Below are 27,936 nucleotides of genomic sequence, written 5' to 3'. Positions count from 1 at the left end.
TACCTCAGGCTCCTGGGCCACATGGCTTCTACTATTCCAATGTTACCATTGGTGAGGCTCCACATGAAGCTTCAGTGATACCTAAGATCCATTTGGAGTCAGCATTCTCATCCTCTGGAGTACAGAATCCCTCTGTTACCCTGCCTCAAGAAAGAGATTCAATGTTGGTTGAGTTAGATGAACCACAACCCGGGCCTACCACTTCAACCACCCCTGCCAATGCAGGAAATGTACACAGATGCATCAGATCAGGGGTGAGGAGCAACTTTGGGCCCTGTAAAAGTCAGGGTTGGCCAGACTCCCACAAACAACAGCACATCAATGTTAGAGAAGAGAGCAATTCTTCTAGCCTTGAAGGTTTTCAGCCCAAATTAAAACAGGGCCCTCTAAAACTGTTCACAGGCAATACTTCAGATGTTATGTGATCCTATCTCGCCTACATTCTGACTGATGGGTTCGGAGCCGATCCCTCGGCTCCGACTCGGCACGCTTATGCTATAGAGCGAGGCCTCTAATTGGCTGAGCTATCTTTATCCCAGGATGCACCACCACTAATCCCCCAGATCTCGTTTGCCGCTTACAGAGCTTGGACGTGGTCTCAACATTGGCTGGGCTAAGTACTATATATTAGGCTTTTTTCCTGTCAGTATTTGCTTCATTTAAACCCAAAAGCTGTTTTAACAGCTATTTTTTGTGTACGAGTGTGTTTCTAACAGTTTGATTGAGATTTTCGTATGTTTTCCTGTCAGAGAAGGTTCCGTTTAAGTTAGAGGGGCCTTCCCCTGTACTAACTACTACTTTAGTGGTTGTGTGTGGGTCAAGTACCCGTTTGAGTTAGAGTGTCTTGACCCTCCTTGTTTCCCCCTTCTCTTTCTCTCATCCTTGTGTGTAAAAAAAAAAAAAAAAAAAGTTCTTTAGTTTAAATATTTTTTTCTGAGTTAGTGGCATACATATTTTGTTCCTGTGTGTCAAACACTTAAGTTACTGTTGTTGTCTGTTTTTATAGGATTATGTCTAAAGAACATAAACCCTCCGGGTTTAAAAAGTGCACGAGGTGTGGGTTCAAAATGTCCATAACGGACCACTCCTCGTGCCTATTGTCTTGGCGCTAAACATCTGCAGGAATCGTGCAGTGTATGCCATGCTTTTCCTTCAGAGTCCTCCAGGAGAGGAAAACAAATTAATCCTCAAAGGATTAATCAAGCCTTCTTTCGAGGAGGCTTTATCTTCCTCTCCGTCTCCTTCTAAAAAGAGGAAAGCGCCGGCTCCGACCAGTCAGTCGGAACCGACGGCTAAGAAAACTAAGCAGACTTCTCCATCGGCTCCACGGACTTCGGAGCCGAGGTCGGAACGGTCTGCCTCGATGCCTCCAGCCTCGACCCCTCTGGTTTCGGAGCCGAGGTCTGGGGCATCGAGAGGCGGGTCACCCTCATCGGCTCCACTGATATTGGAGCCGATAAGGGTCATCGGCTCAGACACTTCCCCCTCGGAGCCGAAGTCCTTATCAGCACCGAGGGAAATTTCCTTGAAGGTTTCCTCGGAGCCGATAATTGTTGAGTCTTTTCGGAGCCGGTCCCCGAGCCCTTCGGAGCCGATGGAGAAATCGGTTCGGGCCCGATCTGTATCCTCGAGATCATCCAGGATGTCTGATTCGGACATCGACAGGGTGCTCCTTCGACTCTTCCAGTCTCCGGTGTTCCAAAAGATGGTTTCGGCTCCAGCCCATTTGGCTTCGGAGCCGATGGTCCACTCCCCTACTGTACTTCCTCCTCCAACAGCTTCGGCACCGTTGGAGCAGGTGTTGGTGGAACCAGTGGAGGTGTTAGGGTCAGGCCCGACCCTTGCTCCGACTCCGGCTCTTGGGTCGGAGTTCAGTGCACGGACTTCTTCCTTCGGCCCTGGGGGGGAGGCTTCGGGATTGATGCTTTCGGTCCCAAGTCTCCCTCTTGGTGCGGCGGCGGGAGTACCGTCCACTGTCGTGGCCACGGAGGGGGGACCTTCCCAGGATTCTGGTGGTCCCGCCTTCAGGGCTATGAGGAGTGCTCTAGCCAAATCTTCATTGGCTACCTCCACAGTTTCCCCAGCTCCTTCCCTACATTTGGAGACTGGGTCGTTGGCAGTCCCCCTGTCCATAGACAGCGGAGCACCTGGGCCTCAGGTTACCCCCGCTGGGGTTTCTCCCCCTCCTGGAGGTCCTTCTGAAGCCTCTTTGGAAGAACCTCCCAGGAAGAGAACGTGCAAGAGGAAGCACGTTGACTCCCCTGACGAGTCTTTGACATCTGACACCGATCTCGATGATGCAGAGGGGTCCCCCAAGTCGTCCTCGGATGATGTCTCCTTTGCAGACATCCTGGAAGCCCTAAAACAACGAGGCGGCTGGCAGTCCAAACCTCCCTCTGCTGATGAGTCGGTGTTCCTGAAGGCCTTCGGGGCTCAGCCCTCCGCCTCCTGGGTGTCTCCGCCCTTTGACGAGCTCTTGGATTTGATCTGTCGAAGGGCGTGGGAACACCCAGACTCTGTGGAACCGGTGCCCGCTCGTCCAAACAAATTTCTTTCGGCCACCCCCAGATAGAGAGTTCCTTACGAAAGGTGTGGCTGTGGATGCTATGGTGGTGGCATCTGCTACCCAGCAAGATGTAGCAGAGGCTTCTACGTCCGTCCATCCTCCTAATAAGGAGTCTAGGAGCATGGATCGGTACGGTAAGTGCACCCTTAGTTCAGCGGCCTTTACTCTGAGGTCTTTGAACTACCTGACACACTTTACGAGATTTCAGAGGGATCTGATTAAGGAGCTATCCGATACCCTCTTAGGTAACCTGCCTGAGGAGCTGGCCCTCAGCTGGTTGGATCTCAGCTGGCTACAATGTCGTCCATTTCGAACTCGTCCATGAGGCTCATTTCATATGCGGCCGAAGGGGCGAGTAGAGCGGCAGGTACAGGCATTGCTCTACGGAGACAAGCCTGGCTCCGCCTGTGTCATTTCGCAGAGGCCTTCAAGTCTTCATTTGCCGACGCCCCCTTTGATGGGTCCTCCCTGTTTGGGCCCAAGGTAAAAGACACACTTACCCGCTGTGAACAGGAGGGTAAGACTCTGACTGCATAGGGGCACGATTTTCCACTCCCTTTCGGCCTTATCCCAAGGCTAAAAGAGGAGGGAAGATGTGGTTCCGTAGATCTCAGAAGTCTTACCCCTCTCAGCAGGAAGGTTCCCCCTCCAGAGGCAGAGGAGGGGGAAATTCATCAGGAAGACGCCGTCCCAGAGGCGGCAGAGGCCCTCGCAACACTGGAGACCGCGAGTCCTTTCGTGGCTCTTCAGCTTTTCATAGTCCCTGAGGGATTGCCCAACTGTGCTGCTCCGGAGCCAGTCAGGGGTCGTTTTTCGAAGCACCGGAAGGCCTGGGAAGAGATCACTCAGGACCGATGGGTGCTTCGAATTATCGCCGGAGGTTACTCCATCCCATTCTGTTGCCCCCCCCTCAGTCCAAAAGAATCCCGGACCCGCCACCCAGTCAACGGGATACCGCAGCCTCAGAAATTTCAAAGCTGCTGCAAAAAGGAGTCATCCAACCAGTCCCTGCAGACCAGATCGGATTAGGGACTTACTCAAGATTCTTTTTGGTGCCAAAAAAGACCGGGGACTTGAGGCCCATTTTGGACCAAAGCAACCTAAACCGTTCAGTCGAGAAGTCCAAGTTCCGAATGGTCACTTTACAAACCATTCTCCCATTGTTGGAGAAAGGTGTTTGGATGTGCTCCATAGACCTCAAGGACATGTATTACCATATCAAAATACATCAAACGTCCAGGAGACACTTGCGCTTCAGCCTAGGAGGCAGTCATTTTCAGTTCCGTGCGCTGCCCTTTGGTCTCACCACAGCCCCCAGGGTGTTCACCAAATGCTTGGCAGTAGTGACTGCTCACTTGAGAAGTCTAGGATTCCAGGTGTTTCTGTACCTAGACGACTGGCTCCTAACTGCCACCTCCAAGCATCTACTTCTATGGAGCCTGCAAGCCACAGTATCACTGGGCAATTCCCTTGGAATCACCTTCAATTGGCCAAAGTCTGTGTTACGGCCATCTCAAAGAATAAGATTCATAGGGGTAGAGATAGATTCAAACCAGATGCGGGTCTATCTACCTGCAGACAGAATTCAGACCATTCAAAATCAAGTTCGAGCCTTACTCCCCAGGTCCAAAGCCCCAGCCAGAATGGTCCTACAGCTATTGGGATCGATGTCTGCCACAGTTCTGCTAGTTCCCTTGGCAAAGTTACACATGAGAATCCTCCAGTGTCTTCTTTCAACTCAGTGGTCCTTTCAGGAACTCCCTCTCAATCATCTAATATGGATCACAGAATCTTGCAAACGGGACCTTCGCTGGTGGCTAGTGTCCTCCAATTTGGATCAGGGACGACCCTTTGTTCTTCCTCCTCCGGCCACTTTGACCACGGACGCCTCCCAGACGGGGGGGGCATTCCCTGGGCAGGTCAGTCCAAGGCAAATGGCACCCGGAAGAGACCCCTCTCCACATCAACATCCTAGAAATGAGGGCAGTACTCCTGTCCCTTCAAGCCCTTCACGATTACCTCCCTCAGGGCGTAATTGCTGTTCACTCAGACAACATGTCAGTTGTCTGGTACCTGAACAAACAGGAGGGACCAGATCCTATCCTCTTTGCAGAGAAGCGATGAGAGTTTGGGAATGGGCAGTCTCGACCAACGCTTCCTAGTGGCTACTCACATACTGGGCAAGTCCAATGTCATAGCCGACAGGTTGAGCAGAACCATCCTCTCTCCTCACGAATGGTCTCTGAATATGACAATTACAAGGCAGATTTTCAGCGAATGGGGAGTTCCGTGTTGCGACCTCTTCCAACTCCTCTGAATGCAAGTGCAAAGAATTTTTTCTCCTAACCCCGGCTCGGGAAGAGCCCTATGGACGATTAGTCCATCCTTGGCCCACCGGCCTGCTTTATGCCTTCCCTCCAGTTCCTCTCCTCCCAGGGTGATTCAAAGGCATCTCTCTTAGGGAGCAAGATGATCTTAATTGCTCCTTACTGGCCTCGTCAAGTGTGGTTTCCCTATCTTCGAAACATGCACTGGAAGGTCCATGGTTCCTGGACCAGGTCCCAGACCTACTGATTCATCAGTCGGGACTACTACACCAGTCCCTACACACATTAAAATTGACGGCCTGGCTCCTCCTCTTCCGACTATAGTCAGGAGACATGCACTGGATCCAGATGTGGTGCACATATTATCTTCAGCCCACAAGTCTGCTACGAAGAAACTGTATTCTAGCAAATGGAAAAGGTTTGCTATCTGGGCTCAACTCCGGGGCCTGGACCCCATTTCTACTCCCGTGGCAGAAGTACTCAAATTCCTGACCTCTCTTTTCAATCAAGGCTCTTCTGTTTGTACCATCAAAGTACAATTGGCAGCGATTTCTAATTTTCATGAATCCATAGACCCACCTTTAATGAGCAACAGGTTGTGTAAGACCTTCTTGAAAGGTGCTGCTCTATTAAGACCTCTGATTTCTCATCCTGCACCTCCATGGGTTCTCGATATAGTATTACGTGCCTTGACTTCTTTTCCCTTTGAACCAGCAGCTACCTGTGATCTAAAGTTTCTATCATGAAAGACAGCCTTTCTAGTGGCGATTACTTCAGCCAGAAGGGTTTCAGAACTTCAAGCTTTGTCAGTGAAACCCCCGTACTTGGTTTTTCATACAGACAGGGTATCCCTCAGACCAAATCCTTCTTTTGTTCCTAAAGTCTGTTCTACTTTATGATTGCAACAGTCGTTAGAGCTCCCAGTTTTTTTCCCAAAATACTCCAATAAAGCGGAGTTTATTTTCCACACACTAGATGTCCACAGGCAGTTACGTTTTTATTTAGATAGGACCAAACAATCAATGAAAACAGATCAGTTGTTTGTATCCTTTGCAGAAAACAAATTGGGCAACGCGGTCACAAAGGTCACTATTGCCAAATGGATCAGGGACTGCATTACTCAAGCTTATATTTATTCTAACAAAGAGCTTACCACCTCTGTCAAGGCTCATTCTACAAGGGCTATGGCTACTTCGGTAGCATTTCATTCTAAGCTTGCTATTGGTGACATTTGTGCTGCGGCTACATGGTCTTCCCCGCACACCTTCATTTCTCACTACAAATTAGATGTGGCATGTAGAGGACGAGCTTCATTTGGTTCCACAGTGCTCAGGAGTGTTTTCCAATGAGCCACCCGGGATTTAGGTGCTAGGGACGCTGTCCCATCAGTCAGAATGTAGGCGAGATAGGATCACATAACATCTTTTAGTTATGTACTCACCATAACTTCAGATGTTTGGGATCCATCTCGCCTACATTCCTATAACCTACCCTCCTTCCCCCTTCCTTGGAGATCAGAGGGTATCAGAAGGTCCGAATCCTGTTGTTTCATCTTGAAACATCTAACAATGTTATATAAACAAGCTGTGCATGTGTGCATGAATGCGGACAAACAAGATCTGGGGGATTAGTGGTGGTGCATCCTGGGATAAAGATAGCTCAGCCAATTAGAGGCCTCGCTCTATAGCATAAGCGTGCCGAGTCGGAGCCGAGGGATCGGCTCCGAACCCATCACTCAGAATGTAGGCGAGATGGATCCCAAACATCTGAAGTTATGGTGTGTACATAACTAAAAGTTCTGTGGTATGTAAACAAATAGGGAGGGAACAAAATCTTACTTGCTATGCAGACCAGCTCTCCTAGTGTGGGAGCTGGCCACAAAACAGGGAATAGCACTTCAGGCAGTTTACATCCCTTCGGAACAGAGCTGTCAGGCAGACACCCTAAGCAGGTCTATGTCACAGTCCCATAAATGGATGTTACACAGGGATGTTTTCCTGGATCTAGTCCATAAAATGGGTATATTTCAACTAGATCTGTTGCCTCCCCCATGAGCAGACAATTTCCCTCCTTCTGCAACAGGATGCCCAACCCACTGGCAAGGGCAGCGGATGCTTTTTCAATTTTTTGGAAGGGGATGATGTCCTTCAAGGATGCATCTGCAGTCATCACATATGGGTTGTCCTGCCTCAGGCAGCCCTTCGGTCGGCCGGATTCCAAAGTCTGGGTCTGGCCTCGGCTGATGTTGCACTTTCCCCGACGTCAGAGCATCTGGGGTATAAAAGCATCAGCCGACACCATCTTCCTCAGTCTTTCTTGCCGCGTGGTGCCCGAAGCAGAAGCAGTTCGCAAGTGCCGGTCGGCCAGCTCCTGTGATTCAGCTACGGAAGACTTCAAAAAAACTAAGTACCCCGTTGGGGACACTTTCTTGCCTCAGCCAATGTCAGATAAAGTTAATAATTGTTTAACTTGTGGGAAACAAATACCTCATAAAGATTTCCACTCTTACTGCCTCCCCTGCCTAGGCCCAGACCACGACGTCTCGGCCTGTTCAGCCTGTGCTTCCTTCAAGCGACGAACTCTTAGACGTCGGTCGGAGTTTGCAGAGGAGTTTTTTGGGGCTAGTTTTGCTTATAAGATGCCGTTGGAGACTCCGACTTCGCATTTAGTTAAAAAACGGAAGGACAAGGACCGACACACACGGACCGTGGTTTCGGCTGAAACCACGGTCAGGCCTACCGCAAGTGTCTCGGTCTCGGCTGAAACCGAGTCCTTGGTACTTCCTATTACCGAAACCACACAACCGACTACCTCGGCCCCGGAGGCCCCGGCCGAGTCGGTCATTGAATTACCTACTGAAATCGGTGTCCAGGAACCTTCCGACACCATTCCTTTAGATAAGTCTACTCCTGCACGTGGTGCAGCCAGACCCCCTGCTTCCATGTCCATTAAGGCTTTCTCCAGGGCTAAAGCTGCTAAACTTTCTAAGGCTTTGCCTCCCAAGGTTTCCTCTCAGAGACCTTCTACTAGCTCTCAGATTCTTACCCTAGCAGAGGATCTAATCTCATTAATTAGAGGTTCCCAACCTCATCTGGACAGGGGCTCTCAACCACCTCCAGACAAAAGGCCCAGGGTTGAGCCCTCTGATCCCCAGTCCTCAGATGAGTCCACGGATGGCTCTGCTCTGTCATACCACCAGGAGGAGGCTTATTCGGCCTACGAGGATTCTGATGCTGAAGAATCTATTCCCTCGGCCTCCCCTCCTGAAGAGTTTTCCTTTGGAGAGACATTACACTCTGTGAGAGAACATTTTCAATGGCAGGGTCAGGAATTCTCTGATTCCAGAAAGAGATTAAGGACCTTTTTGCATTTACCTCAGCATAGGCCCTTAGCTATACCTCCTGTTTTGAATGTCATTGATGATGTGTACTCTGATACTAGTACTGCCCCTGACTCTCTCCCTCCGGCTCCTGCCAAACCTGATAGGTACTACAGGGTCCTGGACTCACATCTACACCTGTACAAGGCCCACTCTGCTGATCCAGAAACTATTTCCCAGGGCCCTAAAGGGGTTGCAGCTGCCACTGCTAAAAATCCTCTACCCTCTGAAAGGGAGTCCAGAGCATTAGAGATGGGGTAAGAAAGTGTATACTTCTGCAACTCTTTCCATGAGGGCGTTAAATTGTCAATTTCATATGATACAGTACCAAGAGTATTTACTAGATGAATTGCATAAGAAACTGTCCTCTTCTGAACCCCTTGACCGCAAATCCCTTCAGGATCTGGTGCATAACTCCCAGCAGGTTAGTAACCATTTCTTGCAGTGTGGTTATGATGCATTGGAAGCTTCATGTAGGTCAGCTATGACAGGTGCAGTTATACGTAGGCATGCCTGGCTGAAGGAACAATCTCTGCCAGACCATGTTAAAGCTAAGCTTTTGGATGCTCCTATGGAAAAGCAAAAATTATTTGGTTCCACGGCTCAAGAGGTTTTAAAGAAATTTGAAGAAAAGGCAAAATCTGTGCAAACAGTCAAAGACTTTCTGCAAGTCCAACCACCGAGATTCAGCAGAAATTGGCCTACTAAGAATTGGTCCTTTCCAGACTCAGACAGATCTCAGAGAGGCAGGAATAGGCGTGCCAGAGGTAGAGGGCAAGCTAGAGGCTCCTACAGAGGCCGTCAGTGGCAGCCTCCCAACCAGAGAGGTAGTGCAGGAACTACAACTGCTACACCAGGACAGACTCAATGACTTTATTTTGACTCCACCGACCAGGGCTCAGTTAGAAGCACCTTTGGGCGGAAAGCTTTCTTTATTCTCAAAAAATTGGCACAGCATTACAAGGGACACATGGACACTGCAAATAATAGACAAAGGATACAGGTTCCATTTCCACTCATTGCCAAAAAGGAAAGGCATGCCAGACCTGCCACCAAATCAGAGGGCAGGGGCTTTGAAGCAAATTACCAACTTAATGCAAATGAAAGCCATAGAAAAGGTACCTCTTTCAAAACAAGGCTAAGGATTTTACTCCAGATTATTCCTTGTTCCAAGAAAAGAAAATCAATGGAGGCCTATTCTCGACTTGTCCGCACTGAATACTTACCTCATTGTGCCAAAATTCAAAATGCTGACTATACAGCAACTCCTTCCCATGCTGGGCAAGGGGTCTTGGCTGGTGACTCTAGACCTCAAGGAGGCATACCTGCATGTCCCTATTCGACAAAGCTGCAGAAGACACCTCAGATTTATTGCAGGGTCAGAGCATTATCAATTCTCAGCATTACCCTTTGGCTTATCTACTGCACCCAGAGTATTCACAAAATGCCTGGCATCAGTAATTGCACACTGCAGACTTCAGGGGATTCAAATCTACCCATATCTGGACGACTGCCTTATACAAGCGGACAGCAAGCAAACTTTGTTAAAGGACTTGGACTATGCCATCCACCTGGTACAGGCCTTGGGATATACAGTCAACATCCACAAATCAAGACTGGTTCCATCCCAAAGAATAACTTTTTTGGGTGCGGATCTAGACACAACCACCCAAATGACCTTTCTTACAGAGGAAAAACAAAAACAACTACCAGATTACTTCAAGAATCTGACAAGACAAACTCAGCTGACTGCAAGGAAAATCCTGCAGGCCCTGGGTTACATGGCATCTTGCATTCTTCTGATTCCGCAAGCAAGACTGCATATGAGGAAGTTACAATGGTACCCAAGAAGTTTATGGACACAGCACAGTCACAGCTTAGAAACTCTGATCCCACTCATTCCTTGCCTTCAAAAGGAATTTCTGTGGTGGGCTCAAGCCTGCCAGTCAAACAGCGGGTTGCCCTTCAGCAAGCCAAGAGCCAACCAAACCATCACCATGGACGCTTCAGACCAAGGTTGGGGAGCACACATGGAGGGCAGATGTATCCAAGGGCTATGGTCACAAAGAGAGTTGCGCATGCACATAAACCAAAAGGAAATGCTGGCAGTGATACACGCAATCGAGGCCTTCAAACCTTTCCTTCAACAAGGCCACCTGCTCATAAGGACAGACAACACCACAGTTATGTGGTACATAAACAAGCAAGGAGGCACCCATTCCTAACCTCTTTGCAGACTGACCATGAATCTATGGGAACTTGCTTTGAAACTCAACATACAGCTACAGTCCCAGTTCGTGCCAGGGAAAGACAATACACTGGCAGACAGCTTAAGCAGAACTACCATGGATGCACACGAATGGATGCTGCACCCAGACATCTTCTTACTCATCACACAATCATGGGGAAGGCCGGAAATAGATCTGTTCGCATCCCCCCTCAATCATCAACTGAAGAAATTCTGCTCAAGAACATACCACCCACAAGCATGGAAAGTGGACGCTCTCTCTTTCAGCTGGAAAGCTCTAACAGTGTATGCTTTCCCACCTCTCCCATTAATGACCAAGGTACTGCTGAAGATCAGGACAGAACAGCCCAGAGTAATTCTGATAGCTCCAAACTGGCCAAGACAGCACTGGGTACCCACTGTTAAAGAGCATGTCACAGACGAAACCATGGCCTCTCCCCCTATGGCCACTCCTACTGACGCAGCACAATTTCAAGACTCTGCACTCCAACCTGAAAACCTTGCAGCTAACTGCCTGGAGAATACCATGACTCCTCCTCAAGATAACCTATCCCAGAGAGTGAAGGATATTATTATGGAAGCTCGACGGCCTTCCACAAGGAAGGCATATTCAGCAAAATGGAAAAGATTTCACACCTGGAACACAGCAAAGGGCCTAGATGTGACAGTGATGAACATGGCACATATACTGGAATATTTGGCAGAATTGTTCCACAATGGCCTGTCTTACTCTTCCATTAAGATACTTGCCTCAGCAATCTCAGCAGAATACAATGTTAATCCACCTGTCTTCTCTCATCCTCTCCTAAGACAATTTCTAAGAGGAATCAGAAACATTAATCCTCCAAGGAAACCACCTCTACCTACTTGGGACCTGAATTTCGTGTTGGAAAAACTAACACTTTCACCCTTTGAACCAGCAGCATCGGCAGATCTACAGTTTTTGTCTTGGAAAACTGCCTTCCTTCTGGCCATAACCTCAGCAAGAAGAGTATCTGAGCTACAAGCTTTAATGGCAGTGCAGCCATTCCTTATCTTTCATCAGGACAGAGTTTCTTTGAGGACCAATCCTACATTCATGCCAAAGGTGGTATCCAGGGTATCTTTGAACCAAGCTATTCACTTGCCTACATTCTTCCCACAACCACAAAATAAAGGGGAGAGACTTCTGCACACCCTGGACATACACAAACAACTGCGCTACTACTTGGACAGAACTAAAAGTTACAGAAAGACTGACCAGTTGTTTGTAGCATATGCTGCTGGCGTACAAGGAAAAGCAATTTCCAAACAGACAATTTCAAAATGGATAGGAAATTGCATTCGTTTCTGTTACTCCTTTCATGGAAAAACTGTGCCTGCTAACATTAGACCTCATTCCACGAGAGCCACAGCCATCACCACAGCCTTCCTAAGACGGGTGGCTACCAAAGACATTTTAGAAGCTGCTACATGGAGCTCCGTGCATACATTTGCCAAGCATTACAATTTACCTTTATACTCCAGATCCAGAGCAGGTTTTGCTACGGCAGTCCTGCAGGGTATCTTAACTACACCATCCTTTACTTAGTACCTCCACCCCCAGATTGGCTATGGTATTCTACCCATATGTGATGACTGCAGATGCATCCTTGAAGGACATAGTACAGTTTTGTACCTACCATAAATGTAGATGTCCGATAGGTATGCATCTGCAGTCAGGTTTACCCTCCCTCCTTCCCCTCTGTGGTATTCCTAGGGTACTTACCCCTCTATTAGCTAGCTGGGGGAATCTATTATGGTGTATTTGTTTGTATATACATGTATATATATATATATTTTTGCAAATGTTTGGAATTTTATTGCATTTCTCCAAATTTAGCCTTCCTAGAGGGCACCTGGCATCTGGGGCAAGAAAAACTGAGGAAGATGGCGTCGGCTGATGCTTTTATACCCCAGACACTCTGACATCGGGGAAAGGGCGACATTAGCCGAGGCCAGACCCAGACTTTGAAATCCGGCCGACCGAAGGGCTGCCTGAGGCAGGACAACCCATATGTGATGACTGCAGATGCATACCTATCGGACATCTACATTTATGGTAGGTACAAAACTGTACTTTTCTCTGTGCATTGCCCCCTTCCCTCTTATTCAGGAAGTCCTACCGAAGATTCAGCAGGACAGACTTAAAATCTTGCTAGTAACCCCCTTTTGGCCAAGACAGCACTGGTTCCCCCTCCTTCTGCATTTAGCCAAGGGCAATCACCACAGGTTACCCCACAGAGAATGTCTTACACAGGACACAGCTCTCTAATTTATTATTTATTTATTTATTTTACATTTGTTAACCGGGATGGTCTGACTGGATACATGTCCTTTTTCAGCGGAGGCCCGGGGAGAAAAGCTCCAACAGAGTTACATTGATAATTAGGTACAGTAAATGAGCTGAAAGAACTTAACAAAAACATAGGCTATTTACATACAAGTACAAGACTGCCATTACTATTTCTGAGATTGCTACAAATGTAACATTAATAACATATTAGCAAGGACGGTAGGCAGTATAATGACATAGAGTTAGACAGGATACTTATTTCTTTATCACAGTATACAAAGTACTTATCATCTTAGCTAGTTGTTTATGTTTTAGTTAATGGCACAGAGCTAGTCTGGGTTTGAGCAAGGACATAGCCAGTGTGACTTGAAGTGGAGTTTTAAACTATTTTTGAATTGACTTAGAGAAGTTGCAAGCGTGATGTTATTTGGGAGAGAGTTCCATATTTTACCAGTGGTGTTGGCAAATAGTGCGTCACCACCTAGGTTGAGAAATTTAGTTGTTTGGACAAGGAGTCTGTTTGCTGAGCGAAGGCAGCTTAGATTGGAGTAGGGAGTCATTAAGTTTTTTAGTGCTGGGGTATTCTCAGGTTGTTTAAGGATTTTGAAGGCCTCTATGAGTTGGGACTGGTGAAGAAGGTGTGGGAATTCTATCCATCCAAGCTTTTTCAGGTTAGTACAGTGGTGTGTTCTGTAGGGTAGGCCTATAACGAACCTGGCAATGTGATTATAGCAGGATGAGAGCTTGGCCAGATCAGATTTGTTAAGGTGAGTGAGGACAGGAGAGGCATATAGTAGGGTAGAGAGAAGGTGTGATCGGGCTGTGGCTGCCCTGGCATTCGGGGTAAGGAAGGCTTTAATTCTATATAGGGTCACAAGTTTCTTGTTGACTGACTTACTGGCTTGGTTTATATGTATATCAAATCTGAGTTTATTGTCAATGTGTACTCCTAATAGCTTTGTATAGGTGTCTGGGGAGATGATGGTCCCATTATTGGATTTTATAGTGAAGTTTTCAGTCGGAGATCTATTGGTTGGGTAGAAGAGAAGTAACTTGGTTTTGTTTGGATTTAAGATCAGGAGATGGTTGGCAAGCCAGTTTTCGACTTTGGTGAAGCTATGTTGGGTGGTAGTTAGTAGATTTGCAAGAGAGGCATTGGAACATATTATAGTCGAGTCATCTGCATACTGAATGCAGGTGGCTTCAGGGATGACTGTTTGGATGTCATTTATGAAGACTGAAAAGAGTAGAGGTCCTAATATGGAACCTTGAGGAACTCCTATGGTATTTGGTAGTAGACAGGAGAGCTTGTTTTGCCACATTACTGCTTGTTGTCTCCCAGTGAGGTAAGCTTGAAACCAGTCAAGGGCTGGAGTATCCAGATACAGGGTTTTTAAAGTATATAGAAGTAACTGATGGTTTACCATATCAAAGGCTTTTGATAGGTCCAGGAAGAGAGCGGAGGATATTTTTTTATTATTCCGGTTAAGGTTAATGTTTTCAGTAAAATAGAGGAGGGCAGTGGTTGTACTATGATTACTATGATGGGGTCTGAATCCATGTTGAGAGTCTGTGAGTAGTTTATTTTGGGTTAGATAGAGCATTAGTTGGTTGTGCATGCACTTTTCCATAATTTTGGCAAGTGGTGATAGTATGGCTATAGGTCTATAGTTGGATAGTTCTGTGGATGAACCTCCTTTGTGGAGTGGAATAACAGGATATTTTCCAAATTGAGTGGATTGAGGCCTCTGTTATGGTTCTGTTAATGAAGATTGAGATAGGGTAGGCTACGACATCTGCAGCAATTTGCAGGTATTCAGCCGGCAGAAGATCGGCTGAAAGGGTGGTTGGCTTCAGTTTTTTCAAAAGGGATCTGATAAAGGATGTGGACACTGGCTGGAAGTTAAAAGAGAGTGGTGAGTCGGGTATAGTGTTTATAGAAGTGTGGGGAGGAGAAAGTTGGTTAGCTAATGACTGGATGGTTTCTGTGAAGAAAGTATTGAATGAATTGGCTATATCTTCTTGGCTCTTGTCAGATAATGTTCCTGGGGTCGGAGTAGTGGATTTACCTGGTTGGAGAAGTTTATTTATGCCTGCCCAGTACATTTGAGGGTTATTTTGATGTTTATGTTGCAGAATGTAGAAGTAATTTTTCTTATCTAGTATGATGGCTTTTTTAGTCTCATTTCTAAGTTGTTGGAATTTGATACGATCTAGGGGTAGTTTGGTAGTGCGCCATTTATCCCACACTTTGTCTCTAGTTGTTATTTTGGTTTTGGTGTCTGTTGTTAGCCAGGGTGCTAGTTGAGTTTTAATTCTTATTGAGCGTTTAGGGGCATGCGAGTCAAGTATAGTAAGGAATGAATTGCTAAATGATGACACTGCCTCATCAAGGGGAAGGAACTTTAGTTTTGTCCAGTTACATGATTTGAGTTCAAGTTGAAATTTAGTTGGGTCAAAGTTTTTCTTGGATCTGATAGACCTATAAATAGGTAAGCTTGTACAATTAATTTTGTCTTTCATGATGTATGTGAGCAGGTGATCACTAAGATCATTAGGGAGAGTTCCAGACATATAGTTCTGGGGATGACTGTTGGTGAGTATTCAGTCTAGTATACTCTCTTTTTGGTTATTGTTACCTGTACGTGTGGTAGATGATATTATCTGAGAGAATCCATGTAGGTTAACAGGGTTGGGGTTGGACTGTGCTGTGCATTGGTTCCAGTCAATATTAACATCGCCCAGGACAATGGTTTCTTGAGGGTAGTTGTTGGCTATCCAATGTAGAATGACCTCTAGTGTTTCTACATTGTTCCCTGGGGGAATATAGGTGACAATTAGGTTAATGCCCTTATGATTATTTAGTAGAATTTTTAGAGTTAGTATTTCAGCGTTAGAGACCTGGGGTGGTTGTATAGGGTTAGTTATGATGTTAAGTGTGCTATTATATAAGACGGCTATTCCACCTCCTCTTTTCTTTACTCTATCTGCCCTAAGTATGTTGTAACCAGGAGGCAGGATCTCATTGTCTTTGGTTGATGGCCGGAGCCATGTTTCAGATAGACACATTATGTTGGGGAGGTATGTGGCTAGTACAGCATGCAGGCTATGTATCTTATTGTTTAGGCTTCTAATGCTTAAGTGGCATATCAGGAGGGAGTTGACCAGTCAGTGGGAGAGTGGTGGGCTGGTAGGATTTTGAGTTAAGGTTGGGCCTGGATTAGGATGGGTATCCCCATCTTTGCTTATGTTTTTTCTTAGATACGCTAGTAGTCTAATAACTTTGAATAGTAGTTTTAGTTCATATTTGGATTTTGGTGTTGATTGGAGTGTTTTTTTTAGAAGCAAGTGGTTGGAATTTATAATTTTTGGGGTAGTGTAGTAGTGGGCAAGTTCTGCAGTCAGTGGAGGTATGGGGGTCTTGGTTTGGCATTTTGGATAAGAGAAACCTACGAATGTGAGATTTTCATGGCTAGTAAGAAAGTATGGCAGAATTAAGAGTGGTAAGATAAGAGGAAGGAGTTTATAATTATTTATAGACATGTTATATGTCATCAATGGGTGGGGTCAATGTGTTGCAGAGGAATAGTAGTGGTTAAACAGTAAAGTGGTGGGGGGGGAGGAAATTGGAGAGGAAGTTGTGTAGGTTGGAGAGGAAGTAGGGGTGTGGCCTAGTGGCTATAAATGTAGACACAGTGGGGGTGGGTGGGATAAGGGGGCAGGGAGGGGAGTGAAGCGAGCCCGAGCGTAGCGAGGGCGAAGCGGAGCATGGCTAACCCAGTCCCAGTTTTTGGTCCTATGAGTGGGGTAAATAGTCTGATAGTGTAAGTAAGCAGATTGGAGTACAGGCTTGAAATTCAACATAAACATATACAGTTGTAAAATGTCTAATACAATTCAACATAAATAGGCATTTACAGTTGTAAAACAATTACTGGAGAGACACTGAGCCTTCATGGGGCCTGTAGCAGAGTGGATTGTAGTTTTACAAATGGTGCCTGCCACAGGTAATATTTATTAACTCTGGGATTGTCTTAAGGTAATAAACAGGGAAGGGGAGGGGAGAACAAGGGTGTGAGCAGGCAGTTCTTTGTACTGCTGCTAATGAGCCAAAGCAAGACAAGTATGTGTTAAGAACAATCATAATTGACCAAGGACTGCTCTGAAACTGTAAGTCTTGTCTTAATTTCTCAAGTGGAAAACCAGGATAACCTTGTATCAGTAGGCTACTGTGGTATAGTTTAAATAAACAAACACACAGTATTGATCAGTTATTGATACTATTTGCTAACAGAAGGGAATAAGAGAAAGGTGAAGATGTGTGTGTGTGTGTGTGTGTGGTGGTGGTGGTGGTGGTGGTGGGGGGGGGGGGGCTGCTTACAGCCAAAGCACAGTGCTCTCCAGGGGAAAATGAAGATTGGCTCAAACAGTTAGACACATACTCAAAGTTAGCTGTAACTGTTTGCAGACAGTTCAGACCCGGACTGCACTTTTCTTATAGGAATGTTAAAGGTGGTACCGGAGTTGAATACTTAAGAGTGGTGTTAGGTTCAAAGTTAGCTGTAGCTGTTTGCAGGCAGTACAGACCCGGACTGCACTTTTCTTATAGGAATGTTAAAGGTGGTACCGGAGTTGAATACTTAAGAGTGGTGTTAGGTTCAAAGTTAGCTGTAGCTGTTTGCAGACAGTTCAGACCCGGACTGCACTTTTCTTACAGGAATGTTAAAGGTGGTACCGGAGTTGAATACTTAAGAGTGGTGTTAGGTTGGAGAGACACTGAGCCTTCATGGGGCCTGTAGCAGAGTGGATTCCATCCACACTGGCAATCTCTACACCCCACGTTGTGAATGATAGAATTCTGATCCCTTACAGACACCTGTACAATGAGGACATGCTCACAGTCCTGCAGGAGGCCAGGAAACTTAATATGAGGAGGTCTTATGTATCCAAGTAGAAAAGATTCTCCATATGGTGGCTCCAGAGACAGTTGGATCCACCACAGAGCAAGGTCCCTTTAGTACTGTCCTACCTGTGTGAACTCTTACTAACAGAATTAGCATGCTCCTCCATCTAGGCTCATCTGTCTGCCATTTTAGCTTGTCTGCCTCTGGAACCCCCTCTGGCTTCCAGATTGCCCGCAAAGTTGTTCTTAAAGAGAGTACTATATCTCAGGCCCCCCAGGAAGCCCATCCCTCCTCCATGGGACCTAAATTATGTTTTGGAGAAGCTCATGGTATCTCCCCTTTGAAACAGCATCTGAGGCTTCCCTGAAGTACTGCATATGGAAAACAGTACTCCTTGTGGCCTTAACTTCAACTAGAAGAGTGTCTGAGTTACAAGCTGTAATAGCCGTTCCCCCCTTTCTCATATTCCACAAAGACAGGATAACTCTTAGAACCAGCCCATCCTTCATGCCCAAGGTGGTCAATGAACTTTCCATAAACCAAGCCATCCACCTCCCCTCTTTCTTCGCCCATCCACAAAGTGACAGTAAGAGAGTCTTACACTACCTTAATGTGCATAGACAGCTTAGGTTCTGCCTGTACAAGACTAAGTCCATCAGGAATTCTGACCAATTGTTTGTCTTCTTCCACCCCAGGGCCCTGGGGAAAGCAGTAACAGAACAGACCATCTCAGGCTGGATTTCTAAGGCTGTTATCTTCTGCTATGCACACCATGGGAAATTATTAGGATGCGAGGTAAAAGCACACCCACTAGGGCTATGGCTTCTTTAGGAGCAGTTTTCAAAGGTTTAGACACATTCACTATTCTAGAGGCAAGACACTTGGACATCTGTCCACACATTCACCAAACATTACAAGCTAGACCCAATCTCTAAGTCCAGGGCTGGATTCAGGGCTACCTCCATGGATTCATAGAGAACTCCTCTAGGCCACCACCTTTTTCCTCAGTGAGCTTTTGTACTCATCCAGAATACTACAGCATATGAATAGGACATAGAATACCTGTGTAAAATCTTACCATAACCATAGATGTCCTTCTCTTCCATGTTGCAGTATTCCTTCCCTCCCTCCTGCCCCTCTTGTTATCATACATTCCCTTCTTGGATGGCACAGGACTTGCACAGCTTGTCCGGGGATTGGAGTCTGACTGGGGAGCTCAGTTCTGAGGTGTAATGTGTGCAGGCGTCACTTTTGTGGACCATGCTCGTCTAGCCACATCAGACATCCCATCCCATGCACCTTGCAGTGGCTACAAATTTTGAAGACTGGGTGGATGTTCAGGTAGCAAGAGGAGGAGACCCAAGAGTACACAGTACTGCAACATGGACGAGAATTACATCTTTGGTTATGGTAAGATTTTGCACAACTATTCTTTCTCTAGATGTGCCAAGGATTCATGAAGTTCTATTTCTATTGCATCAACCGTGCAGCAATTAGATCTGTATGTAAACTGTAATGTATCCAGTTTTGCAGGTAGGGTTGAAGAGACATGGTTCTTGATCAACCGCTCAAAACACTTCATTACTGTTGATGTAAGAGCAACTAGATGGTAATCAGTTAGGCTTGTTGGTTGGGATTTTTTTGGTAAGGGAATGATTGTCATATTTTTGAAGCAACTGGGTACAATAGCTAGTTGCAGGGATATGCTGACTATATCTATTAGTACAGTGGACAGTTCGGTAGCGGTCTCTTAGAACCCTTCCCATAATATTATCAGGACCATCTGCTTTTCTTGGGTTTATTTCCATCAGGGTCTTCAGAACATCAGATGTTCTTAGACATAGCACCTCCTCACCCTGTTCCACAGGGAGCTTATTTGGCACAGTGTTGTTTTGTTGTCCATATCAAAATCTGCTGAAGTAGGTATTTAGTTTGTTCAGAAATTCTGTATTGTCATCACATGGGGAGGATGCAGGCCTGCACTCAGTTATGGCTTGAATGCCTTGCCAGAGATGTGTTGCGTCCCTTTGGTCGGAGAAGGGTGCCTGAATTTTATATCTGTTGGTCCTCTTAGCTTCCTTTATATCTCTACTTAGATTTGCCTTGGCATCTCTTAGGGAAGCCTTGTCTTTTGATTTAAATGCAGCATTTCCTGCATTTAGGAGCTCATATACTTCACCAGATAGCCAGGGTTTCTGATTAGCATGCATGGTGATACATTTGAAGACTGTTAACCTCATCAACACATTTTGAAATATAGGCCATTACAGATTCTGTATACTCCTCCAGATCAGTATAGTGGTTCTTTACAGCTGCCTTTCTAAACACTGACCAATTCGTACATTTGAAGCAGTCTGTAGTGCCAAAACTCCTCCCTCAGGCCATATCCTTACTTGTTTGGTTGTAGGTTTGCCTCTTTTCAGCAGTGGTTTGTATGCAGGAAGCAGCATGATGGCCTGATGGTCTGAGTTGCCCAGATGTGGATAAGGTACTGCTTTGTAGGCCAGTTTAACATTTGTGTACACCTTATCCAGAGTGTTCACCCCCTCTTGTTCCAAAGTTCACATGTTGCTGGTAATGGGGTAATACAGATTTCAAGTCAGCTTGATTGAAATCGCCTGCAATTATATGGACAAACTCAGAGTTCTTATTCTGGAGGTCATTTACAGATTGTTCAATGTCACGTTGGTATTAGCACGAAGGGGTGTAAACAGCTGTTATGCTCACCCCATTGAATTCTCTACACAAGTAGAAGGGTCTGCATTCTAGTGATATGAACTCAGTGTTCTCCGAGCAGTGAGAAGTGATTATTTCACAGTTTGTATACCACTTGTTGTTGATATATACACAAACACCCCCTCCACGAGATTTGCCACACAAAGCATTCTATAGCTTTGTCAAGAATCTCAATGCCAACACCCAGATCTGCTCTGAGTTACAGCACAACGGCATGAAAATTACAGAACCAACTGATATTGCCAACGTCCTGCAGGTAGGTTCAGTGCTAACTTTACCCCCACCTCACCCCCTAAAGGGCCCATATCTATACAGGAAGAATTCAGAGTCCCTGTAATCACAACTGCGCAGGTAAAAGCTGCACACTCTAAAGCCAAAAACACAGCCTCCATGGGACCGGACAACATCCCAGGCTGCATTTTACACAAACTTCAGAACGAACTGGCTCCCCACCTAAGCACCATGTTCAATCATAGCCTCACATCAGGCTTTGTGCCCACTGAATGGCATACAGCAACAGTTATCCCACTCCACAAAGGGAGAGCCACCACTGATCCCTGAAGCTTTAGCCATATTAGCCTGACGAGCCTGGTCTGCAAGACCATGGAACGTATCATCATGGAACTCATAAACAAAGACATTAGTAACCTCCAAACTCTGGATCCCACCCAGTTAGGGTTTGTGAAAGGCAGATCATGCCTCCTGAACCTGATCAACTTCTTTGAGGCAGTCACTAAAGCCATAGATGAGGGTAAGGTGGTTCTCGCAGCCTATCTTGACCTCGCCAAGGCTTTCGACACCATCCCCCATTCTGAAATTATAGCTGAACTCACTAAACTAAGTATAAATCACTATGTCATAAGATGGGTTGCCAACTAGCTCACTGACAGAACCCACCCTGTAAAAGTTGCTCACTCCAAATCTGACCTCACACCAGTGACAAGTGGAGTACCACAGGGTTCAGTCCTGGGACCTCTCCTGTTTGGTATCTGCTTCTCTGATGTACAGGCTAACACAGAAGGCCTCTGGCTAATGAAGTTCACAGATGACCGCAAACTAGGAACCGTAATCGAGTCCTTAAATTATGTGGAAATCCTACAGAAGGGCCTCGCTGAGACAGATGCCTGGTATCAGAGCCATGGCCTCAAGTTCAATGCTAAAAAGTGCATTGTCATCCCCTTTGGTAAAAACTCGGTACCCATGAACTACTACATAGACAACAGCCTACTTAACACCAAATGTGTGATGAGACCTTGGGACCCACGTGGACAGTAGTGTGTCCTTTGATAGTCACATCGCCACAGTAGTCAGGAAGTCCTTCTACGTGGCACACCTCATCATAAAAGGGTTCTCATCCAGGAAAAAAGAGGTCATTGTTCCCCTGTACTCGACACTCATTAGGCCCGTTATAGAGTACAATGCCCCTTTTGGATTGTACCTCAGAAGACATCTGCAGCAGCTGGAAAGGCCACAGAAGTACCTCATAAAGAGGATTACTGGCCTCAAACAGATGCCCTCACTGACCATCTCAAAAAACTCCAGCTTTACTCCATAGCATATCGCCTACTCCGAGGTGATCTCTGCCTAACATATAAAGCTATGTCAAACCCAGAGCTGTTGGACATGCTACACCGAAAGAAATCCCAGTCCCTCCGAGATACACGGTCTAGGGACCTAAACCTTGTCACCACAATAAACAGGACATGCTGGAGGGATAGATTCCTGTCCCAGAGTCTTCCCATACTCTGGAACAGGCTACCCATCTATGTCAAGCAAAGTTCTTCATTAGCACTCTTCAAGAAAAATCTTGATGAGTGGATGGGAAATAGGAAATACACCCCGGGGATCAGTTCTGTGTCTCTGATCGACAGTGGCACAGGAAAATAACTTACTTGGGTGGTGTAAGCCAGGGAACCTTGTTGGCTAGGCTTACATAGGCCCTCGGGCCGATAGCCTAGTACTTACCTATGAACCTATGAGAGACTGATTTCTGTCAGCCCGAAATAATAACATCCCCTCCACATACATTGTACTGTCATTTATACTGGAGTTCAGCCAAGTTTCAGTGAACACAGGTAAACAACTATTTCTCATCTTATATTGTGTGGAAAGATCCATCCTTAAATAGTCCATCTTGCTCTTCAGTGAATGTACATTTGCCAGCAGCATGAAAGGAAGTGCAGGCCTGTGTGGATTTCTTTTCAGTCTGGCCTCTCTTTCTTGATCTTTCACATCTTTAACTTTTAATATGCTTCCCATGCCTGCTTGTCAACTGGTTAAACAGGTTTGACAAGTTTCTGCAGTTGTTACCGTGTTCCAGCAAGATTGCAAGCTGCAGGAGTTCCTGGAGTGTGTTTGAGTTTACAGGCCTCTCTGCTAGCAGTTCATCAAACAATGCAGCACAGAGAGATATTAGATCAGATTTCCAGAAGATTGACCATTGTACATAATCTTACCTTTATTTCTTGCCCTTAAATCTGTTTTTTTTCAAGACAAGTAGTGCATTTTTCTTTCTGCCATTTTTCTTGACTCACTGCAGTCAGTTTATGATCATTATTGGAGAACTGTTTTTGAAAAGTTTAACTCAGTGCTGTCAGTTTGCTTTCATTATTGGGTATTTGTTTTTGAAATGTATAACTCATTGCAGTCAATTTGTGTTTTTTATTGGACGGTTGTTTTTGAAATGTTTAACTCAATGAAATCAGTTTGCATTCATTATTGAATAGTTGCTTTTGAAGTGTTGAAAAACCCAGTTCCCATGACATCGATGGTAGTCCACTGAACACAGAAAGCATTATAAGAAATGTGGGAACACAGGTTGACAGCAACCTCTCTGTTGATCACCACATTGCCACTGTGGTCAGAAAGGCCTTCTGTGTGGCACATCTCATTACTAAAGGTTTTGCATCCAGGAAGAAAGAGGTCATTGTCTCCCTCTACTCTTCCCTCATTATGCCAGTCACTGAGTACAGTGCCCCATTTGGCATATATGGCATGTACCTCACTAAATACTTGCAACAACTGGAGAGGCTGCAAAAGTACCTCATAAAGAGGATCCTAGGCCTTAAACATTTGTCCTATATGGACAGACTCAAAAACTCCCAAGTATTCTCTGTCTCGTATCGCCTACTTAGAGGCAATATCTGCTCGACTTACAAAGCCATGTCTGACCCAGCTCTGTTAGAAATGCTACATCTAAAGAAATCTCAATCCCTCCAGACCACACACTCCGGAGACCTCAACCTCATTATCACAATCAACCAAACATGCTGGAAGGACAGGTTCATAACCCAGAGACTGCCCATGCGATGGAATAGACTTCCCATACATGTCAAGCAGAGAACCTCACTGGCCCTCTTCAAGAGAAATCTTGGTGAGTGGATGGGAAATAGAAAGTTCATCCCAGGGATCACTCCAGTGGCTTTACTCAACAGAGGCACTGGGAACCAAGGTTGGGTGGTACAATGCCAGGGTAATCCTATGGGCTAGGCTTGTAAAAGCTCCAAGTCCATTAGCCTAGTATACACCTATGAATCTATGAACCCAGTTTGCATTTATTTTGTACTTTCTGAGGCAATGCTGTTAGGGTTGTTGCCTCCAACCCCTTGTTTGTTTGTCCTGTTCATTTCCCCACTGAGGTGTTTACAATGCAGTGTGGAGTCTGTGTGCCCTCCGTCTGTCCATTTTTTTTGTTTTGCTGTGTTCCATTTTCCTGTCACATCCCAAAGACAAATAGTAAATGAACTAGTGATCCTTCAAATTTCCTGTAGGTGTACATGCAGTGTATGTGTGTGTGTGTGTGTGTGTGTGTGTGTGTGTGTGTGTGTGTATGTGTGTGTGTGTGTTTGTGTGTGTGTGCGCATTCTGCAGTGGGGGCTGGGATACACCCCCTCCCCTCCACATCCTTGCCTTGGATTAAGTGCATCAATAAATGGTCAGATTGTTAAGTGATTAGCAGGCTAATTGCACAATAGCCTTTACAAGCCTAGCCAGTAATACCCAGGATATGACAGCATTATATCTTAATTCTACAAATATGAAATTGGGTAGTATCATGGTTGTGGGTCTTCAGGTTTTGGAGCCCTTAGTCATTTTACAGACTGCCTCTGTCCATAAGGGACATGGGCAGTACCCCAGCAGTGAGTTCCCCATCCATTTTTCCAAATTCTTTGGGGACATATTTTTACATTTTTTTGTCAGAAAGTGCCAGATGTATATGATGACACTTCATCATGTATGCTGTGAATTGTTTGTTATGTTTAGTACTGTTTAATTAAGCTAAGTATGTAAAGTACTTAGGATTAAGCACTGAAACAAAACAGTTACATAAAAACAGTGCACAGAAGAAACACATAAAATGTAATACAGATGAAGACAGAAGGGTAAAAGGAGCATTATGTGTAACAAATATCATTTGTTGGCATGAAACATCAGTGTTATAAAGACAGGAAAATGTCAAGACCTCAAGACAAGTAAAATGTTACACTGATATGTGTTCTGGAGTTGGCCACAATTGCTGAGATCCTGAAAGCTAACTGTTTAGTTTTAAACATTTTATTATTTCATTTTCACTGAAAATATTGTATTAATATTAAGTTCCAGTCCCATGGAAATTGTAATTCTAAAAAGTCAGAGAATGGTGGTAATTTATTGTGTGACAGTAGGGGTGGAGCTTCGCCCAGGTCCTTAAATCTTGCTGTTTAAATTGTATACAGCATAAGGGAAGTCTATGAAGATTCATTTCATTCATTTAATCATTTATTTCCTTACTTAATTTGTTATCCAGGTAAGTGAACTGTCCTTAAACTCTGGACCATTTTCAGTTGTGACCTGGGCCAAATGGAAAGAGCAACATACAGCAGTATATGCATTAACAAGAACAAGTAAGTGCACAGTAATGTACAAGATGCATACATAGTAATTAGCCCAGCGTTTCGTTTACCATTCACAATTATAAATTTCCTAATAAATTTGAACATTATAAAGAAATCACTGAGAAATAGAACAGCAAAAAATAAATCAGTGATGCTTATTAGGATTATTCTCCAATATTTTCTATCATAAAATAAATTGTTTACAGATTTTTAATATTGTATCAGCAGTCATGGATTGAGTTCTTGAGTCGCAAGCAAATAGAAAAAGACATTTCTAGTACTGTAAATGTATGTACTTGTAGAGTATTTACAGATGTGGTTAATGGGGATCCTGTGGACAGCTGTACTTGTATTATAACATCTGGCTTCTATGTAAATTCTTCCTGCATGTTAGTAAGGCCCATCTGTAACTGTGTCCCACATTTCCAGCATGTGTTTATTACTATTAATTTCATGGTCATTTGTAATATTTCCAGCATGTTTCATGTAGTGTTTGGTTAGAATAACAGAAATATTTCCTGGAATGAGGGCCAAATATATTTTACCACTTCATCTGTCATCCCCTGCCTGCAGCTCAGACAGTGTAGTCAGTCCAGTGGCAAGGAGGCAAGAAGTCTTCCTATTACAGGTGACCTGTCTTCAGGCAGCAGTTCAAGCATCAGATGTACAGCTAGGGAGGGAAGAACTGAGCTACAAAAATTGCTTACCTTTGTTAAAGATTCCTAGTGCTATAATATCAGCACCAGCACCACCTGTCTGTGACCTCAAGAGCTTGTAAGCAACTAAGGGGAGCAGGTACTAAGTTTAAGAATGATTTCCTTGTGGAAATGCAGGCTGTCCTGTCAGTGGGAGTCATTTCACCCTTGCCCCTTATGAAAGCCAGGAGGTGGAAAAGATTTAATACTAAACACTGTTGCTGTGCAGTGTTTGTCCCTGGCCAGAATACCATCACCCATGCTGTCGCTCAGTAAGAACACTATATAGGTGTAAGAATATGTAGTTGTGGAGACTCAAACTGCCTGAGGTCAGTAAAGTGAAAGGAACAAAGAAGTAATAATAAAGCACAGTACATCTCTCTATGTGGCATAGAGAGATAGGGCCTTGACTGTGACTTCAAACAGCAGGACAGCCAGGTGGGGGTGTGTGGAAATGAGCAGCCGATGCTGAATCATCTGTCCTGGGAAGGGGGCTGGTTGGAGAGGTGCTTCTGGCAAATGATTGCCACAACGCCTCAGGTTCTGTCATCAGGAGATATTCCTGGCTTAGGCTGCAGCCTCTCCCTGATGACATTGTCAAAACTAATAGATGCTCCATTGGACAGCAAAGCTTTGTCTGGTTCAGCAGCTGCTGAACTCTTTAAGGCCATTCAGGAGAAGAGTAAGGCGCTCCAGGAGCTCAGACACATTTGTCTTCCCGGTTCCCTGCTTTCAGCAGAACTATCCAGCTAAAACTACATTTGTGACAAAGCCTTATAGACATATGCTACCCAAAGGGAAAAGGGATACCAGGAAACAGACCCCCTCTAGGTCTGCTCTCTCTACCTCTGCTGCAAAACAGCCTTTTCAGGTCAAGCCTGGTAGTCTGTGACTACCAGCCCTTACATCCAGACACCCCTCTCTCCAGGCATCTCTCCCTGTCCTGCCCAGCTTGGAAACAGGTTACCCAGGACTCTTGGGTCCTCTCTATCATAAAAATGGGATATTTCATGGTGTGAGAGTCCAGACCCACTTTCAAAGGCATTCCTCAACCCTCTCAAGACCAAATGGATTTCTTTCCACCACTTTTGTAGGACGTTCTCTCTTAAGGCACAATTCAAGAGGTTCCTCCTCAATTAAGAGGAAAAGGTTTCTACTCCAGGATGTTCTTGGTCCCCAGGAAAGAAGGTCCCTGAAGACCAATCTTGGATTTGTCCCATCTCAACATCTTTCTCCAGGACCCCGCCTTTCGGATGCTCACACTTCCAACTCTCCTTCCCCTAATCCTCCCTTAGGCCTTCTTGTTGTCCTTAGATATAAAAGATGCCTACTTGCACATTCCAATCCATCCCCCTTTCAGGAAATTCCTCTGCTTTTCAGTGGATTCTGCACACTTTCAGTTTTGTGCTTTGCCATTTGGTCTCTCTAAGGCCCTAAGAGTGTTCACAAAGTGCCTAGCCCCAGTCATTGTCTTTGCCAGAATGTGGGGGATCCAACTCTTCCCCTATTTGGACGATATCCTGATCCAGGACCCATCCTCTCAATTGGCCTTACATGACCTAGACTTCACCATCTCCTGCTTCAGAGGTCTAGGGTTCACCATAAACCTTAAAAAATCAGCCCTGACACCCTCACAGGATCTGGTGTTCTTAGGATGCAGGATTTTAACAGGACAAATGATGGCCTGTCTTCCTCCAGACAAGATTGTGTCCCTCACTTCTTATTTCAAGGGGATACTCCCTCTCCAAGCCATGTCGGCCGGGGAGTTTCTCAAGCTCCTGGGATTCATGACCTCCACCATCTCCATGGTACCCCTAGCAATGCTCCACATGAGGAAATTTCAGTGGTACTTAAGGACAGTTTGGAAGCAACACCTGCACCCCCTGGATTTCA

General features: G+C 45.4%; 1 protein-coding gene across 2 annotated transcripts in view; it reads left to right on the top strand.

The window, feature by feature from the left end:
* The window catches only part of GPATCH2L (G-patch domain containing 2 like), a 2,618,649-nt gene that overhangs the window by 2,357,310 nt on the left and 233,403 nt on the right, over window positions 1-27,936 (top strand). The gene's annotated exons all lie outside the window — the stretch shown is intronic.

Source organism: Protopterus annectens, chromosome 6.part0 (genome assembly GCF_019279795.1).
Source record: "Protopterus annectens isolate FY-2018-M chromosome 6.part0, PAN1.0, whole genome shotgun sequence".
Classification (NCBI taxonomy): domain Eukaryota; kingdom Metazoa; phylum Chordata; order Ceratodontiformes; family Protopteridae; genus Protopterus; species Protopterus annectens.
This window is presented reverse-complemented; position numbering and strand designations above follow the sequence as displayed.